Raw genomic sequence first — 21,129 nt, 5'->3', positions numbered from 1 at the left:
AGCCACTTGTCCTTCAAAGTTATCAACTATTTTCTATGGTTTTTGTATCTGGCTTGTTAGAGCTTCTAGCTCACTTAGCTTTCCTTCAATCTTGTTGTCAAAATCCTTAGTCAACTTATGAGATAAAATACACTTAATGTACAATACCTTTTGATCTTGTTGACATCTCTAAAGTTCATTGATACAAGTATCAAGACTTAGAAAATCATTCTTGATATTCTAACAAATGGTGCTGAATAGACTAGCATCATGAGAAATTTGGGTCTTCGACTCTGCAACATTGAACTTTTTTGTAAATTCCTCATCAAATGACTTTAACACTACTTGTGCCCTGTGTTTGAGATCTGCCTTTGTATTCTTGACTACCAAAGTGCTGTGTAATTTTTTAGTTACCTCCATTAATGTTCTTTACCTTTTTGTTCTTCTCAATTAGTTTTGTCAAAGATGAGATCAAATTAGTTTGATCATCATCATCAATTGTGGAATCCAATGAATAACAAGAACAAGAACAAGAAGTTAAGCAGACAGAGAAGGTTACTATTTCTAAATAGTCATTAGGTAAAACAAGGCAACCTTAGAAGCCAACTATTGAAAAGATCAACTTAGCCATTGCAAATGAGGGGACCTTTGTTGAGATGAATAAATTTTATGATTTATATAATGATATTGAGAAAGATTAGATTGATATCTCTACTGTGAGATATATGATCACTAACAATCTGAAACTTGAGAATATTAAAGGTACAGTAAATTAGAAAGTCTATGACAAACTTATACAAAAGAAAGAACTAGCTTAGGAAGAGGATATGGAACTTTAGAAGTCCATGTTAATGACTATATGCAAAAAAAATGATGAGGAAGAAGTCAAGAAATTGTTAAACAAGCTAGCACTCTACTTGAGGAACAAGGTGAGACCATTTTTATTTAAGGAAGGTAAGAAGGACACAATAAGGAGTGAAATAGTTGTAGCTATTAGTTAGATGATGACAAAGTCAATTATAGCACCTTCACTAGCACCTACAACTTTGGAAGTGTGAGTGAGTGGTGACACTATGCAGATAAACCAAACCAATGTTCTTCATTAGCCAATTGTCAACAGGTCCAAGGTAGGGTACCTAGTTACCCTATGAGTGATAACCTTGTTGATCTTGATTGGTCAACCTTCTAACCATACCTTCATATTGTGAATGCGGCTAAGTACAATCTTGATCCATTAAATTTTGAAAACTTTTGGAAATCCTAAGATACGAGTAAGCCCTTTCTCTGCAATGATCTTATACTCATCCTTGAGAATTCAATTAATACATAGCTTCTCCTAAGCTACCCTCATCTTGTAATCTCTAATTTATCCAATTTTTCATGCATAGCACAATCTTAAATCTTGAATAGTCAAAACTTTGGGTGGAATTGATGAAAAATATCCAATATCATCAACAATGTTTTCAATGTTGACTAAATTTTTGAAACTAGGTGGAGGAATTTGATCATTCCTAATTATTTGCATGCTTCTATCCTTCACCATTTAACTTTTAGATGCCATTTTTTACTTGATGTTTTAAACAAAGCTTTCACAAATATCTTTACTAAATATTTGACATGACACTACTTTTTTTCTCAAAATCACTGATAATCTCTTGAGATTCCTTTCGCTAGTTTCTAAAATCACTTCAATCACATTCAAATCTTCTTGTGAGCTTTTTGATTGTTTGTTGAGCGAAAATGAATGTTCAAATTTGATAAATACCTATGATCTTTCATTTTAGATCTACAACTAATATCTTTGTACTCATTTTGTGCTTAATAACTAGCTCGGTCCCTATTTCATCTCGGTCAAGGTTATTTAGTTGGCTAGTATGTAAATTTCCTTTGTCACTTAGCCTATACTACAAATCTCAATCAATATGAGTGTACCACTAATGCTCAATACTTTTTGATTTTCTATTTCTAATAGTTCTTAATTCATCTTTATTTATGCAAATATGACTTTTCATCACTACTCTAGTAGGAAGAAATGTAAAATATAATATTTGAGTATATAGTTCCTACATACATTATTTCTTTATTGAGATGTAGTGTGACCACCCGATCCATCAGATTGGGTGATCATAGTGTCATCAACTCTACTACTTCTAGTTCTTACTATTTCTATCCATGTCTTATTTCCTTCAAGTTTTTCATTTCCATTTCTTTAGTATTTGGTTTTGCATTTTTGATTGATGTTTCCAACTTTGAGACAATAAAACATATGATCTCTCCATTCAAGCATTTCATCTAATTTCCTATGAAATGTGTTTTGATGCAATTCTATGGAATTTTTCCATACTCTCCACAATAGTGACAACTATATCATGTATTGTAATCCCAATTGTAGGAATTTCCTATTCTTGTTGTATGAGTTTGCTTCTCAGGTAACCAACTTGACTTTTTCTTAAATCTGTACTCATGAGCTTTATGTCAATAATTTTGATAGTTCTAGTAGTGTCCTTGGAATCTAGATGCCTTTTTGGTTGAATCATTATTCTTTGATCTACATTCATGTTCTTGATGTCCTACTTCATTGCAATTAAAGCAATTACCACTTGATTTAGTTTTAGGAATTTTTTTACCATTTTTCTCTTGCAAATGAAGGTTGCATGAAAATTTTTCCCATAGTGATGACATGTAGGTTTACCTTTTTGTTTTGCATTCCTTTCTTATCCACTTTTGAATGATTCTCCTTCTTCAGTAGATGAAGAATATTTGTTGTATCCTTGTCCACAGGTGTCCTTTGTTTTATGTGACTTCATCATTTCTTCAAAGTTCTTGATTGCTTTATTTATTTTGTTTAAGCTCTCCATGAGTTCCTTTTCATGCCTTAACTCATTTTCGAATTGCTCATTCTATAGCCTTAGATTTGTAATCTCCACATCTTTTCTGTTTGCTTCCTAATTTGCAATCACTAATTAATTTATCATATCAAGATGATTTTTCTTAAGCTTTTGTGCTTCAAATAATGTTTCTTCAAGTCTCTTGTAACTCTCCCATTTATCTTTTTCAGCCATCAGTTTGTCTTACATTGCTTTCTTCTTTTGTTTAGCTTCTTCATAGAGTGTAATGGATTAAATTTCTTGTTTTGTCTTGAGACTTTTTACTTCTCTTACTAGGGAACTATTCTTCTCAAGCAGTTCTATCATTGCTTCATCATTGCTACCACTCTTTCTACTATCCAACAAACCTTCTATATAAACTTTTGTGTATTGAGTGTCATTTAGTTGAATAGCTATCTCTTTTCTTTTCTTTAGGGATTTTCTCAACTCTTCTTTTGCTAATTCTAAATGTTGCAATACAATTTGGAATTCAATCATCTAATTCTCAATAATTTTTGCCATCTTATACACTTCCATCTCCATGATCTAATCCTCTTAAGCTACTAGGATTTTTGTCAAAAAAACTGAGCTTTGATACCAATTGTTGGAAAATTTATATGGGAAACAAGATACTTAGAGGGTGGAGTGGGGTGGGATCAGGATCTTAAAAATTTTGATTACAAAAATAATTTCATTAACTCATAGCTAATTAATCTAATATATTAGATCTAATATTTAAAATATAAATGCTAAAATATAAATCACACTAATAAAATTTCAACACATAACACAATAATTTGGTAACCCAGAAACACTTCAAGATGAAGATAAAACTGGGGTCAGGATGAAACCCACAAATCTTCACTATTGCAACAATAATGTTAACCTAGTAAAGTTAAAATGTTTGATTATAAGATATAATATAGCCTATGAATGGTATTCCTTGTCAAAATATTAAGAGACTATTATGTCTCAGCTTGTTAAGGGATTTTACACTCACAATGAATCAAGGACTCTATTAGGAGGTTTACATAGATTTGTTAAGAGTACTCTATTAAAATATTTACCCTATCTCAATTAAGAATAAATGATTCAATACTCAAGCCTCGATATGTTCTTGAATCTAATATTAGGTTTCCTATTTCTTATATCCCTAATCTAATTCTCTAAATTTGATAACATTGTTCAATCCTTCACTACTCTCATTTCTCTCTGCTAGATCTATCCCCAAAACTTCATGTTCACTCCTTCACATGTGAATTTTATCTTTATGCATCTCTTCTCCTCAACACTCTCTCACAACTTCTTCTTTTTATTCTAGGATTAGAATCCTCTATAAATAGATATTCTATGAAGTTTCTAGATCTTGATCAATGACTTACATTTCGTCATCTTTTTTCATATATATCCCATTTTTTTTATTTGTTGCATTGTTCACCTTGGGATCATTACCTTCTATAATGATGCATAATCAAATATCATAGATATTAAATATCATAGAAAATTTGGCCAAAATTGTTTGTGCAATAACAAACTAGCATATCAAAATTAAACTACTATGCACTCGAATGTTCTAATGCTCGATCATGCATAAACCTTTATGTTGTTTCTTGGATTCTGTTATACCTATCTTCTCCACTCTTATAACTTATCAATATGGTTGGTCTTCATTATATTTCTCATGTCTTACTATATTTCTTGACACATCCATTTTCTCGGTCGCTACTGAGTACATGACAATCACTATCCTTCTCAGTATAAGTATTATATGCTCGTCCTTTAATAGATAACTGGGTCCAAGTGTAGACCTTGTAACTTGCCTTTTAAATGAGTAAGTGTTTGAAAACAAATAGAAAACATAGGCCTAGAGATCAAAATGATCTATATTCATATGCATGATGAACATACTTATTGTAATTGTAATAATAATAGTTAAATTTAGGAATAACATAAATCTTATAAACCTTCCTCATGTAGAGATTGGCTATGTGTTCAAGTTTTCAAAAGTAATAGCATGTAGGCTTATTCAAATTGGGGTTTTTGTATAAATTCTTTTGTTTAACTTTCTTTGATGATTCTCCTTAGTTGTTGATGAATTAGTAAAGCATAATCCAATAGTCTATTGGTCTTCTCTATCCTCTGAACTATTGATCCAATTTTCTAATTCTCTTCTATGATCTATTTAGCCTTTTATTTGTGTCCCTCTCAACATTCATCTCATTGTTTATCTTTTCATTCTTATATGTCAACTCAACTATGTCTTCCATATTTCTACCAATTTCATTATTTTCACCAAGTAACTAATTTACCAAATTATAGTGGGTATGAGTCAATTTCATGATCTCTTCATACTTTGCATCCATTCTTGTAGTGATCTATCTCTTATCACCTTGAATAGTTATTTTCTAATCCACTACTTGTATTTTTTTTGTTACAAGACTTCTCACATCCTCTTAGATTGCACTTCTCACTCTCTATTAAGTAATTTCATTTTCTTGATTATGTTTTGGTTCTTCTCCATTAGACTTGATATTGCAAAATTAGATTCATTAGACACATTTTTATTAGATGGTTCCTCAATCCTCTCTTACTAATATATCATGTCACTCATTAAATGTCATATTCTTCATTCAATTATGTGCCTTCTTCAACTTCTCACTCACTTCATTGATTTGACTCATTGTCATCCTTATCTCCAACTTTTGATTCTTAATAGTCTTGTCAAGCCTCTACCTTTCCATATCTCGTATCTTTCCTCTAAGGTTGTAAAACTCCTTAATAAGAGAACTAGCTATAATACCAATTATTAGAATATTTAGTAAAGATAAGATGTTGATAAGATTCACCAACTTAGTAGACATGCATATTCTTAAATTCAATACTTGAAATAAAAATAAGCATAACTAATCTACTTCATCTTGAGAATGTAACCATAAAGCATAACATAAGACATGACACAAATATTTTGGTCATGCATAAACCATTGGTTAGAGGGAAAACTAGGTTGAGGTTGATAGCCATAAATCCTTCACAACTACAAATGTAATTCACTTCTAGTGACCTACTCTATTAGAAATAATACATAACAGCTACAACGATCTACATTTTTCAAGGATTTTCCAACACAATACAGAGTGTGCCCTTAGCTAAGAGATTTAGAAATAGACCGTTAGGTCTACCCTATTAATAGATTTATCCACTAGTATAATGGTAAGAAAATAGTAGTGAACTTGATGTTCTTGAATGAAAATTAATTTTATGTTAAGATTTCTCTTTTGGACAATAGCTTATCACCTCTTATGATTAATGTATCTATTCCTTGCCTTTCTATTTCTCTATACTCTCCTTTGTAATAGATTTATATTTGCATTCCTTTGGCATATCCCCTTCTCTAACATAAATCCATCAATAGATGCTTCATAAAAAAATTAATTGTTTCTCTTTTTTCCTTATATAGAAATATTTTTAGCTCATAAATCCATGACCTAATTAGGGTTATAGAAACTTCTTGAATACACCATTTGATTTGGTACATGTTCTACCTTAGAATCATACACATTCATTCCTTTATTCACAATAAATCTCACCAAATATTCTTCTTGATTCATGAAAACATATTTTCCCACTTGGTGGAATCAAAATATATAGAATTATAGATCATTTCAAAATTTTAAGTGATTCATGTGTAGCTCAGCAAACATTTTTATCATGCTTTGTAGACATGATGACATTCAATATTTATAATATTTTCCCATAGTATAATTTATCTGAAGCAAGAGCATTGAGCTTGGATTTTGGTGGAGTTAAGATTTTCATGGTTAGGAATGTGTTGGTGACACATTGAAGAACATTTACTCATGATGGCATAGAGATTGGATGGATTGAGTTGAAGCTTGAGCCGTTTTACCTTGCTGCTAGAGTTGTGTTTTCTAATTTCTAGGTGCCTATTGTATGACATGTAACTAATTGTTTCAAAATTAACGAGAGTATTTTCACTTTAGGGATTGAAAAGGGCCTAGATTAAATCCTTTTATCAGAGGCACAAGTCCTAATTCATTATAAGTTAGCAGATATAGAAATTCTCCTGGAGCATCAATTTCTAGCATTTTGTGCGATAGGTTTTTCTGTGTGACTTTTGAGATGGATGTGAAAATATTATTATTGTATCAACCTTTGAAAATTTAAGTGATTGTATAGGGCCTAAAGTGCTCCCATTATTTTTAAGTACAAGTAATAATTCAATCAAGGCTAGGAGATATCACTATTTTTCTCAAGTATCGATTTTTTGTCATTTAATTTATGTTGGAGGCCGACTTGTGGCTCTTCCAATATTTAATGTTAGGTTTATTTAGTTTTTAACACTATAGGTCAACTTGTGGCTTATATTGATATAATTAGGGGTTCTGGTGAAGTCTTTAGTTAGGATTCATTCAGAGGAGGAGGAGTGAGTGTGGAGAGTAGCTGAAGAGCGAGTTTTTTCCAAGTCTATAGATAGAGGACTGAATGTGAGGCAGTTTATAGTAGAATTGCGATTAATCATCTAGCTTGGAGAAGAGCATGGAAGATGGAGTAGCTGAGTGAGAGAAGATTTCCACAGTGTATGGATAGAGCACTAAATGTAAGGCAATTTACACTTAGATCTTGGATAAAGTTTTAGAAGAGCTAGTAGTTGTAGCTTGGGAAACAAGGAAGTTGCTTGGTGGCTTGTGCACACAAGTTGACATCTCAGAGGTTTTCTACCAAATTTCTATTATGTTATAGATCTAGGCTAGCTAGGATTGAGTTGGATCTTGAGGGATCTTGTAGAACTATTATTGTAATTGATGTTATATTTGGCCATAACCTAGAAGGCCTTACAACTGGGCATATTGCATGTAAATAGTTATATTTTATGAATAAATTATTGTGATTTCATATCAAATTTTGCAATTGTGTTGCATTTTTTTTGTGTTTCCACTATGTGGTTATTTATAGGGGGCTAGGAAATCTCCTTTGGGGATTCTCCTATTTTGCACTGCATTAGGTGGTATTAGAGTGAAGGTTGTTCTTGAGCATGTAGACAGATCACCGAAGTTGAGGCAATTTGCACTAGGACTTGGGTTGGAGGACTAGATCTGAGTTGATCTTGATATGGTGGTGGATTTTCTTTCTAGAGTTGTAGATCTCTTGGTTGTGATGTGGAAAATCATGGTTCTGACTTGCAATTGCAGAGGACATGCAAATGAATCAATGGATGTGAAGCTAAAAGTTTGATCTTATTGAGGCTTGATCATAGAGAGGTTGTTTATTGTAGATCTATGGTCTTGGACTTGTGATGTGGTTCCTAATTATTCGTACAAGGTGGCAAGTTGTGATCTAAGTTACAAAAAATTTTAGTTTGTTACAAAGAATGTGGGAAGGATTTTTTGCATAGGGTTTACAAAGATCTTAGGAGATGGCTTCAAGAGCATTGCACCCTGAGATGATTGTGAATCTTTGTGATGTGGTGAAGAGGAGGTTTTATGAGATTTTTACTTGGTTTGAAACTAGTTTAGATGATTGAGATAAGGATAGGATGAGGAAGGCATTCTATAGATTTTTGTGGAGTTGGAGTCTACCAACTTGGAAGAAAGTTGTCTAGCTAGTTAAGAGACTTGTTTGTGAGAGAGGATGGCATGGCAACGTCAAGGTGGAAGTGTTTGGTTTTGTTGATCAGATTGTGGAGTTTGATACAAAACTTGTAGAGCTGCTAGAGGTTGTTGCTAAAGATATTTCTATCCTTGTTGATGTTTGGACAGGGGTTGATTTTGATAATTAGTTGGTTGAGTTTGACATAGAGATTGCAAAGCATTTGGTCATGGATAATATGGTTGCTACTAGTGGTGATTTATATATTGCAAAGTATCTTGTTGTGAACAATGAGATGGTTGGTGTTGATAATTTGACATATATTTCTGAGGAGATACATATTTCTGCTAATATGGAGTTTTTTGCTATTGGTGTGGATTCACTAGTTGCTAATGTGGATGAGGATTTGCTAATAAAGCATTATGTTTAGTTTGTTCTTGGGTGTGAGCATGCAAATTGGGTTGCTGATATGTATTTAATTTTGATGTTTCAATGGATGAAGCATAGATGGATGATTTTTAGATTTATTTTATTGACTTTGATGATGTGGAAGCCTTTGCTAAAGATGAAGTTGGTTGCAAATCTTTCTTTGAGCATCAAAGTATGGGACATACTTTTCTATTTACATGGGGAATCTGATACAGGAGAGCTTGGATTTTGGTGGAATTATAATTTTCATAGTTAGGCATTTGTTGGAGACACACTGGAGAATCTTACCTCATGATTGCATAGAGATTGGATGGATTGAGTTGAAGTTTGAGTCATTTCACCTTGCTGCTAGAGCTGTGTTTTCTAGTTTTTGTGTTCCTACTGTAGGCTGTGTAACTAATTTTGTACAATGAATGAGAGGATGTGCATTTAAAGGATTGAAGAGGGCCTAGATTAATTCTTTTTTTCAAAGGCACAAGTCCTTATTCATTTTCAATTGGGAGATATGGAAATTCTCCTACAGTATCAATTTCTCATAGTTTATGTGACAAGTTTTTGTGTGTGACTTTCAGGATGGATGCACATATATTCTTATTGTATCATCCTTTTCAAATTTAAGGGGTTGTAGAGGACCTAAATTAATCCCTCTAGTTCAAAGAAAAGGTTCTAATTCAATCGAGGCTAGGAGATAACACAATTTTATTTAGGTATCATTTTTTTGATATTTAATTTCTATTGGAGGCTGACTTGTGAGGCTGACTTGTGGCTCTTCAAGTATTTAATGTTAGGTTTATTTAGTTTTCAGCATTCTGGGCTGACTTGTGGTTTAGATTGGTATAAGTAGGGGTTGTGGTGAAGTCTTTAGTTAGGATTCATTCAAAGGAGGAGGAGCAAGTGTCAAGAGTAGCTGAAGAGAAATTTTTTCCTGAGTCTATGGATAGAGCATCGAATGTGAGGTAGTTTACAACAAGATTGTGATTAATCATGAAGCTTGGATAAGAGCATAAAAGATGAAATAGCTAAGTGAGAGAAGATTTCCATCCTATGTGGATAGAGTGTTGAATGTGAGGCAGTTTACACTTGGATTCTTGATAAATTTTGAGAAGAGCTAGTAGCTACAGCTTGGGAAACAAGGAAGTTACTTGGTGGTTTGCACACACAAGTTGAGATCTTGGAGTCCACCAGATTGTTATTATGTTACAGATTTGGGCTAGCTAGGATTGAGTTGGATCTTGAGGGATCTTCCAAAGCTATTATTGTAATTACTATTATATTTGGCCATAACTTGGAAGGCCTTATAGTCGAGCATATTGCATGTAATAGTTATATTTAATGAATAAATTATTGTGATTTAGTATCAAATCTTGCACTTGTGTTGCATTTTTGTTATGTCATTATTTGCTAGAGGCTAGGACATCTCCTTTAGGGATTCTCCTACCTTGCACTACATCATTATTTTACTAACACCAATTTTTCCCTTTGTGAATTGTGACATGGCTTAATGGCCTTTTCTATTGTATAAGTGTAGTGTTTGTGTCAAGAATTGATAGTTTGATCATTTTGTGCAATAACAACAATTTCTTGTCATAAGTGGTATTAGATCTTGGTTGCTTGTTCAAATCTCCTTTGTTAATGCTAATTGGGGAAATTTTCAACATATCACCAACACTCCCTTTTGTTGAGATTTGTGACATGGCTACTACCTTTGCTATTCTATAAGTCTAGCAAGCATTGCCATGTCAATCCTTTGGAGTGAGGAAAAACCTCACTTGTTAGAAGTCACTTAAAACTTGTTAGTCACACTAAAAAAACACCAAAAAATAGAATGTAAAGCTACAATCTTTAATAATATCTTGAGTTTTATTTTAGTCATCCACATGCAAGATATTAATGAGAAAAAGTAACTCCTCATATTCCTGCACATGTTCATCATTCCTATCATACAAATGTAACTCCATAAGGAGTCGATCTTGGGCTTCAAAGTGTACTTTTTGGTTTGAAGGCATATCAAATTTGGTAAGGAAATCTTCCACATAATTTCACCATCAATACTCATGAAAAATTCAAACTTCCTAGAAACCATGAATAATGTCTTACAATCACTATTAATATGTCTAATCATTTAGCTGGTGAGGTCAAAGCCTTAATCTAGTTGATGATATTCATCAAATAACTTTCTAGCAAAATTTTGACTAGCTCTTTCTCCTTTTCCATACATATGCCCAAGTATATGGGTCTCTCTTGAGAATGGATAAGTTTATCCTAAAAAAGAATTTAGAATATTATTGAGTTATTCTACTATAACACTGGTCTCAAAAATCAAATATAGGATCAATCAATTTAATTTCAATATAAATCACATTATATTTGAGTTTAGTAGTTCAAAAATATTTTTATAGCTATTTTTTTTTGGTAAGTATTTTAATTTTTATTAATTAAAACCTGCTACAATTAAAATTTACAATCTTTTTGACTAGTTAGATTTAACATTTGAATTTGGGTCAAGTGGAGATTTGAAGTGTGGCTGCAACATGACTTCAAAAATCTTAATTTCAACTACTAAATTTTAATTTATTTTATTGGTAATGTACCAAAACCTAAGTTACTTAATTTTATTTGTAGTAATTGATTATTATTATTATTATTGATTAAACTAAATCTAAGACTTGTCACATAAGAGATTAACAAATTATCATTACTCTATAAACTCTTACCTTGTATAAAAAAATATTATGAATAGATTTCATCATTATTATTTTTAAATGAAAAAAATTATATATAAAATTCTATGACACTAAAAAAAATAGCATTTGAAAAAATCTTTAATTTATTTTAATATTACTATAATTTATTAATAATTTTTAAAAATTAGCACTACAATAAGCTAGAAGAGGGCCCCTTAACGCAACCTATTGCTAGGTAAGGCAAGCGCTCCTTGCCTTTTGTCTCTATCAGTGGCTATTCTACCACATGAATCTATATTCCATGTATATTCCCTCTTGGCAATGTTTTCAATTAACAGTTGGTTTCAAGACACTTAAAATCATTATCTACTTTGAATGAAATCTTGATATTTCAAATGTAAAACAATGGTAAAAATGTAAATGGAGATGAGTTGTAATATTGTTAGGATTTAAGTGGATTCTTTGAACCATAATCTATGTATATTGAGTAGTGATTTATACATAAATCAATATTTTGAATAAAGAGAATATTCAACACTCATTTAATCTAGATGAAGATGAGTTGTCACAATAAAATAGTGGAATATTTTTGTTATTATCAAGAATTGTTTAGCGCACCATTGGGGTGAAGCAGGGCTGCCCTCTTTCTCCTACTCTGTTTGGATTGTATATTGATGAGCTAGAGGATTTTTTTGTGAGCTATTCTCATCCTGATGATGGTTGTTATTTGCATCATGTGTTGATATACATTCTCCTTTTTGCAGATGATGTTGTTCTCCTAGCCTCCTCTCTAGACAGTTTATAGAGACTCCTGATTGGTTTGGCCTCCTTCTATGACCAGCATCAACTTGTAGTTAATCTGGCTAAGACTTGGGTGATCATTTTTAACTACTTGAAGACCTCTCATCTTTATTTCTTTTTCCATGGGTAGGAGGTTGAGATCACTTCTTCATACATTTATCTTGGTGTTAAGTTTTTGGGACCTTGCTTTAGTTTAAGACCAGCTATTAGATCTAGGATTAGTAACGGTATGGTATCTCTAGCCATGATTGAGAGGTAGTATTTTAGACATCATTTACAAGATATTTCATCCAAGTTGTTCCTCTTGGACTCCTTAGTCAAGACAACTGTTCTTTGTGGCTTGGTGGTTTGGGGGCCTTCTCTTCTTACATTTGATTGGGCTTCTATTGAGCATCTTTAGATGTTATTTTTATGGTGTATCATCAGATGTCACAAAATCATCCCCCACAATACTATTTTTGTCGATTTTGGAGCTCATCCTTTAAGGATTTTGACCATTTTTGACTTGATCTAGTTTCTCCATCTACTTCAAGGTTTTATGGACTCCGATTTTAACTATCATAGGTACTCTCATCTTGCATACTACTCTTCTGTTCTGATTTGGAGATCTGATACTACCACTAGATCTCATTGTTGGCATGCCCTTGCCACCTCTCTATTGGGTTCATTTAGGATTGACATTGATCGTCTCCCTCCTTACTAGTTCTCATGGACACTCCTACTCATCTCCTCCCCTCTTTTCAGGAGTTGAAAGACTATGTTAGATAGGATATCTACAAACAGTACATTATCACTTCTTGGAGTAATCCTCCTAGGGGATTACGTTCTAGGATGGAATTTTATGTAGAGAATTTTCTTGAGATTCACGATGGTATTATTGTGCGGCCTACTTATCTCTATTGGAATTGGTGTCATTCCCTTCAATTTTGTCTAGGCTCTTTTAGAGTTGACTCTCATCATCTTCGTATCCAGATTGATCACCATATGGACAGAGAGGATTGGGTTTGTAGATTGGCATTCTTTGGTAGAGGTTAAGTCTAAGACCCATTTTTAGGCAGCAATATTCCTCTAGTAAATCTCAGTGAAGATTTGAGACTTTGAATCATCCATATTTATATCATGTTATCTCTAAATACTTTGTACCAAGGAAGAACTCATAGTTCTTACCTTATGTTTCTTATTCTTTTGTCTTGTTTTCTTTCTTTCTAACACTGTTTTGGTGTTTTTATTTTGGTCAGCTCTTTTGTTTGTATATTCAATCCCATAAACCTTTCTAGTTTTTTGTTGGACATTAATATTATTATCTTATCTTATCTTATCTTTGTGTTACATAAGGGAAGAGCTGGCTAAGAGGAGGAAATGCCCAACTCTAAATGACACAAGTTTTTTTTATCACACGAGTTTTTTATTATTACTAATATCTTTTAATATTCTATTTAAATGCTTATAAGAGTAGAAAGAGTTGTATTTGTTTCCTACAAGGGAAGAAATGGCTGGGAAGTGGAAAGGGCTAATCCTAAATGATATATGATATACCTACTAGTATACTGAAGACCATTCTCACTGAAATTTCTCCAAAAGAAGTAGTGTGTTTCTCTTTTATTTTCGAAAGATGAGTATGGTTTTTGAGATCATTACTAATATTAAAGTTTTTAGGAAATTGTTTCTTTACAATGGGTCATAGTCATGATGAGACACAAGTGTGCTATATCTTCATTCTGGTAGTCTCTAGAATTTTGAGTTTAACAATGCTATAGATTGTACATATGAATTGATTTCTAATTGGCTTCTGATAAATGTTTGAAAGATATTAAGATTGAAGCGAATACTTTATAATTATTTTTCGAAGTCAAGGTTCCTAAGACCATTTTTATGCAAAAAGATCAAATCTTTGGCTCTAAGAAAGTTCTTATTTACAAAAGTACCAGATGGTTTTGGATCTGAGTAAGTTCCTCTTTACAAAAGTACTAGATGGTTTTTTTTGATTTACCGATCTGACAACATTAGTGTAGAAACTAAAGAGCAGCACAAAGAAATTGTGAAAAGAAAAGGAAGAAGGAAAAAAATCATAGTTCATCGCTCCAATATTCTATGCACATAATGGAAATACATATGCTCTATTTTGTAACAGAGAATGTTCTATTATTGAACAACAAATGCAATAACTTTATTTATTGTAGAACTCTTTGCTCAATAAATATTACAATATTCTATATAAAAAGAAAAATATTTGTCAAAAATAATACACTCAACCTAAACTTATGATCTTAGTCTATTTGTTTACCACTTCTTACAGTATTTTAAACATTGATTAAATCACTTAATTCATGTAGATAAAAGAGACTACAATGGCCACGGAATGGAGAGAGAGAAAGCTCCATAAAATATGAAATGATCTCATGATATTAATATGTTGATTATTCAATTCCTAGACTTAAATTATAGTGGGATTAAAGTCTTAATTTCATGTTGAGTCTACTCATTGTGATATGCGATGGAGCTAGAGTTGAATGATAGAGCTAGAGTTGTCAACAATATCAATTCTTCATACTCCCCCTTGATGTTGAGAGGGCTAACTAATTGATCTCTTAGAGCCATAAATTGATCTTTTGCAATTGCCTTTGTGTTGATATACTTCAACTCAACCACTTTATTTTGTGCCAAATCTCTAATGAAATATTGTTTCAAGTGTCAAAAAAATTCGTACTATCATGAATTAGATTCTAGGCCAATTTAATGGCACTTAAGTTGTCACAAAAATAATAGTAGGCTAAACCTATATCTCTCTAATCTCTCTAAGAAGCTTTCTAATACATGAAACTTGTGCGTCATTTGAATTAACTACAACATATTCCACTTCTTTAGAAGTGAGAGGAACCATGCTTTGATTCTTTGAGCTCCATGTGATTAAACCATAACCCAAGAAAAATGATTACTAGATGTAGATTTCTAGTCATCTGAATCACTACAGCCAACAAGCTCAAAATTATTAGAAGAATAATGAATGCAAAAATCTATAGTTCTTTTCACATACCTCAAAATTCTCTTGACCACCTTCATATCTTTCTTTAATGTGTTTTTCATATACCTTGAAAATAATGAAACAAAATAAGCAATATTGGGCCTTGTGTGAGTTAAAAATATCAAACTCCCTACAATGCTCTTGTATGACATCTCACCAACAAGTTTAAAACCATCATCTCTACATAATGTAATGTCATGAGCAATTATAGTGGCAAGAGGTTTACAATAAGCCATATCAAACTTATTCAACATATCCTTCCCATACTTGGTTTGGAAAATAAAAATTCCATCTTTACCTTGATAAACCTCCATGCCAAGAAAGCACTTCATGAGCCCTAAATCTTTCATCTCAATTTCATTCATTATAACAAATTTGAATTCATCTTTCATCTTTTACCAAATACTCATACTCATCAACATACAAACTCACAATGATAATAACATTACCTTCTCGCTAGTAATAAAGGGTAGGTTCAGTCTTACTTCTTTGGAAGCCAATATTCTGAAAAAATTCATCAACACTTGGATATCATGCACGTGGTGCTTTCTTGAGGCCATAAAAATCCTTCTACAACTTGTACACATGATCTTTTTTGCCTTGAATTTCAAATCCTTGTGATTGTCACACATATACTTCTTCTTCTAAGTACCCATTCAAGAAGACACTTTTCACATCCATGTGATGAATATGCCATTTCTTTTGAGATGTAAGAGAGATTAACATCCTTATAGTTTCTTTTCTTGCTACTTGTGCAAAATTTTCTTCATAATCAATGCCATACTTTTGAGTGAAACCTTTAGTAACCAATCTTACCTTGTATCTTTCAACACTCCCATCACTGTTATACTCAATCTTCTAGACCCATTTTTCATCCTTCTTCTTCTCATGTGCAAGCTCTACAAGCTCCCATGAATAATTTATATGAATAGAATCCATCTCTTCATTCATTTCTTGCATCCAAATCTCATTAGTACATGCATCTTTAAAACATGATGACTCAAAATTAGGTTTAGAAAGTAATATAAAATTTACCATCTCACCTATTGGATTTTCTTCATTTTCTTGATTTTGACACATCTCATGGATATCACTCAATATTCTTACCTTTCTTGGAGGAATTGAGGTTGGTCTTTCTCTTGAAATTGGTGAGGGGCTCATGGTGGGCTTTTTGATCTTGAAATGGATCCATTAGTTGGATGTTCATTATCATTACCAACAATAATATCATCATCCAAAATTGATTTTTTCTTTTCAACATGGCTTTTTTGATGACCATAAACTCCACTTTCATCAAAATTCATGTCTCTTGAAATAATAATCTTATTAGTAATATGATTGAATAATCTGTAAGCTTTTCTTTCCTCACTATAGCCCACAAAAATACATGATTCACTTTTAGCATCTAGCTTTTGCCTATTGTGATTAAGGATATGAACATAAGCCAAACAACGAAAAACTTTAAAATGATTTACATTAGGCTTCTTCTCATGCCATGCTTCATAGGGAGTCTTCTTGTCTAGGGTGCTTGTAGGACTCTTGTTGAGAATATAGACTATTGTAGTAATTGAATCAGCCCAATAAGAATTTCTCAAACCCTTGGTTTGTAACATGGTCTTTGCCATTTCTACCATAGTACAGTTCTTCCTTTCAACCACTCTATTTTGTTGAGGTGTGTATGTAGTTGTGAGTTGTCTTTTGATCCCATTTATCTCACAAAATTTTGAAAATATTTTTATCAAAACTCTCCTCCATGATTTGTTCTCAAACATTTAGTTTTGTTTCCTTACTCATCCTTTACATGAGCTTTAAACCTCTTTAATATATCAAAGGTTTCATCCTTAGTTTTCAAAAAATACACCCAACACATGTGTGAGTAAGCATCAATAAAAGTAATGAAATATGACTTTGTGTGTTTGCATAGGACCACAAATATCTAAATGAATAAGTTGAAGTAGCTATTGGGACCTCCATGCATTTCCTTTTGGAAATTATTCCCTTGCATTCTTCCATTTTACACACCCTTTAAAATTTTGTTTATGATCTTCAACCTTAGGTAATCCAAGAAAAAAAGCATTTGATGTTAGAATCTTTAAGCTATTGAAATTCAAATGGTCATGCCTGAGATACCATAACCAAATTTTATCCTCATACACCATATTGACAAGCTAATTTTTATTTTCACCAAACTTCAGAGGAATATCCTATTCTTTGTCATATCAAAAACTGAAATCAATTTATTTCAATGATTCTTATCATAGAAAGTACATTTCATATTCACCCCTCTATAATTCTTTTCACATAGCTGCCCAACACTCCATAAATTATGATTCAATTTTGGAGTATAATAAATATCTTGAACAATTTTTATGCCTTCCTTTGTGAGAACATCCATGGCTCCTTTGGCAGAAACATCCATTATATTGTTATTCCTAGGAGTAATATTGGATCTATAACCATCATCAAGATTTGAAAAATTTTCCTTGTTACTAGAGTTATGGTTAGAGTACCCAGAATCCAAATACCAAACATCATTCATATTATTTTTATCTTTGCCATAAAATAACAATAGATTACTTGAGGAATGATCCTCATCTTGTTGAGCATAATTTGCATTATTCTTTCCTAATTTTAGTCTACACTCTTTCTCAAACTGTCCATACCTATTGCAATGATAATATTGGATGTTCCTTTTATCAAATCTACTTTTGCATCTTCCTCCTTAAGAACTTCTCTTCCTCTTGAATAATTCTTATTTTGACCCCTTCCTAAGCCATTTTTGTTGTTATTATTTCTGCTAGCACCATCATTCATTGCAATTTGCAATTGGGAAGCAAAAGTCTTCTCATTAATACTAATAGAAGTGTCCCTTATTCTATCTATAGACAGCCAAAAATTGGCAAAGACCTATATTACAAAATTTCAATCAATCAACGCAAATTAAGGAGGAAATCAGAGGAAAACAAAAAACTTTCAAATCAAGGATTGCATCAGGTCATTAATCAATTAAATCATCTAGAAAATTAATAAGACCTAAATCAACTTCAAAAGAGGAGAAAAATAATTCAAAACCATAAAATGAAAGGGTATGTGCAGCATCTTGGTTAACCAAACTATGCTCTTAAGTGGCAATAATAAATCAGAAAATCAGGGTTATGTCAACTTGATGTGCAATTTTCTACTTTTTCTTAACTTTATATCAAAAAGTTGAGAGAAAAGAATCTCCAGAAAATTGAATCTAGTTTCTAAACTGTTAGGAATTATCTCAAAAAAATAAAAATTGATTGGTCAAAATTTTGAATTTTGATGCAATCTTACAAAATATTTAGAACAAAAATAAGAAGTAGATGTATGTCTGACCACCTTAATCAAAATCAAATGATAATATGTTTTAATAATATTCTACATATATATAGTAGACTCATGTTTGGATGCGACACATATTTTTGGGTATTTTTATTCTAAATAAATAATAATTAATTAATTTTTGACTTTAGTATTTTTGGAATTAAAAAACTCTTATGTCTAACCACCTTAACTAATTCAAAACTCTACAAAATTCAATTTTTCATTTTTTTCCTTATAGTAGAACAAACATAGAATATGATGCATCTTTTGAATTTAAAAAATGTTGTACCATTTGAAAGTTATAGTTGTTTTTCAAGTAGTGTATCAGTCAACACTTTATACATAACTCCATTAGAAAATAAGTAATAATTATTTACTAAACTCATAATTTGACAAACCTTACATTTATCGAAAATAAGAACATTCTTAAGAAACCATTTTCATTTCATCAAATTTTGGTGGAAAAACAGTTGTCAACTATATGTTTGAAGTAAAAATCACATAAAAGCAAGCCAAAAGCAAATTTTTAGGATGTTTTTAAAGTTGACCGTATAGGTTTGGAATCAAAAGATATAGTAGACCTTATAAAAATATTAATTATTTTCATTTAGTATCAAGGTGGGCGAAAAAAAAGTTGGAATAGATTTTGAAATGGTTTCAGATATTTCAGAACTATAAATTTTTTAGATTGCCACTTTTTTGCACACCATGATCCTACACATATTTGAAATTCAAAAGGGAGAGGGAAAAGACAAAATTTTGAAAATAAATTAAGCTTTTATTAAATCAATAAATCTATTTATCCTCACAAAATAAAAATCCTTCTTTTATATAAAGAATTGAAAAGAAATCCACATTTATCCTTAAAATCAAGACTCTTGGGCTCCTTTATGAGACATTTTCAATTTCACCTCTGTCCACCTATTAAAGGTAAAACCCAAATTCTTATCCCAACTCCTCTTAAAATCCTATAAATAGAAAGATAATTCAAGAGAAAAAGGACCTAAGTTTTAGGCATTTTCATTATAGGCATATTCAGAGTTGTCATATTAAGCATATTAGCATTGTTATTCTAGCAAGTTTATGTCATTTTGATAGCATTTTAGCTCTGTTTTCATGTTATTTATTATCATCTTAACACATGTTTAGCTCATTGCATGTTCATTTTGATAGTATTCTAAGAGTTGTTACTCGCATGTAATCTTTTCATTTTCATCTTAGATCTTGCATACATACTGGTAGATCTGCATTTTAAGCATACTTCTCATTCTAGAAATATAACTAAGATGCTGGTCTAAGAGCATTCTTAGCAGTTGTAATTAGGGAAACATGGGACATTTGTAGAGTTTGTATTTTGACAATGATTTCTTGGGTTTAGTCTAGTTCGTTGTCATTTTATCTGCACTCTTCATTAAGGTTTCATGAATATGTGAATATACCATGTACAAAATGGTGCCCACTATTGGGCACCATTTGCTATTTGTGCATCAACAATTTTGAAAAACAAGATCTTCTCAAGAGCCATCTGAATGCGAAACAATGCCATTGCATTCTTCTTCTTAGCTTCCTTCTCTAATCACCTTTCATTAGCTTGGTGAGTATCCTAATCTACAGGCTCTACATATCCAAATTCAATGATCTCCCAAAATTCTTTCTCAATAAAAAATGTCTTCATCTTGATTGACCAATTTTTGTAATCAAATCCATCAAACTCTATGATATGCAAATTATTTGACATGTTGTTGCCTTCCAAAAACCTTTAGTTATGATACCAAATGTAGAAACTAAAGAACATCACAAATAAATTGTTAAAAGAAAAGGAAGAAAGAAAGAAATAGCAATTCAACACTCCAATATTCTTTGCACATAATGGAAATACAAATGCTCTATTTTGTAATACAAAATGCTTTATTCTTGAACATCAAATGAAATAAATTTATTTACTGCAGCACTCTCTACTCAATACATTTTACAACATTCTATATTAAAACAAAAATATTTGTTAAAAATAATGTACTGTGCCTAAACTTATGATCTTAGTCTATGTTTAGTGTTTCTTACAACACTTTAAACATTGATTAAATCACTTATTTTATCTAGATGAAAAGAGACTACGATTGCCATATAATGGAGAGAGAAAGCTCCATAAACTAGGAAATGAACTACCGAAATGACAGTAAGATTGAAGTTTTAATTTCATGGTGAATCTACTCATTGTGATATGTGATGGAGCTGGAGTTGTCAACGACATCAATTCTTCAATTAGATCTTTGTGGTATTAGGCTGAATGAAAGGATCATGGATCTGGTGTTGCATTTATGAAAAAGTTTGGAAATTCTAAGGCCTCATTCTAACAAACTCAGTTCTCTTATTCTCTCCACTACAACAAAAG

The sequence above is a fragment of the Cupressus sempervirens genome, chromosome 4 (assembly GCF_028749045.1).
Source record: "Cupressus sempervirens isolate cs-2001-9-10 chromosome 4, ASM2874904v1, whole genome shotgun sequence".
NCBI classification, from domain to species: domain Eukaryota; kingdom Viridiplantae; phylum Streptophyta; class Pinopsida; order Cupressales; family Cupressaceae; genus Cupressus; species Cupressus sempervirens.
This window is presented reverse-complemented; position numbering follows the sequence as displayed.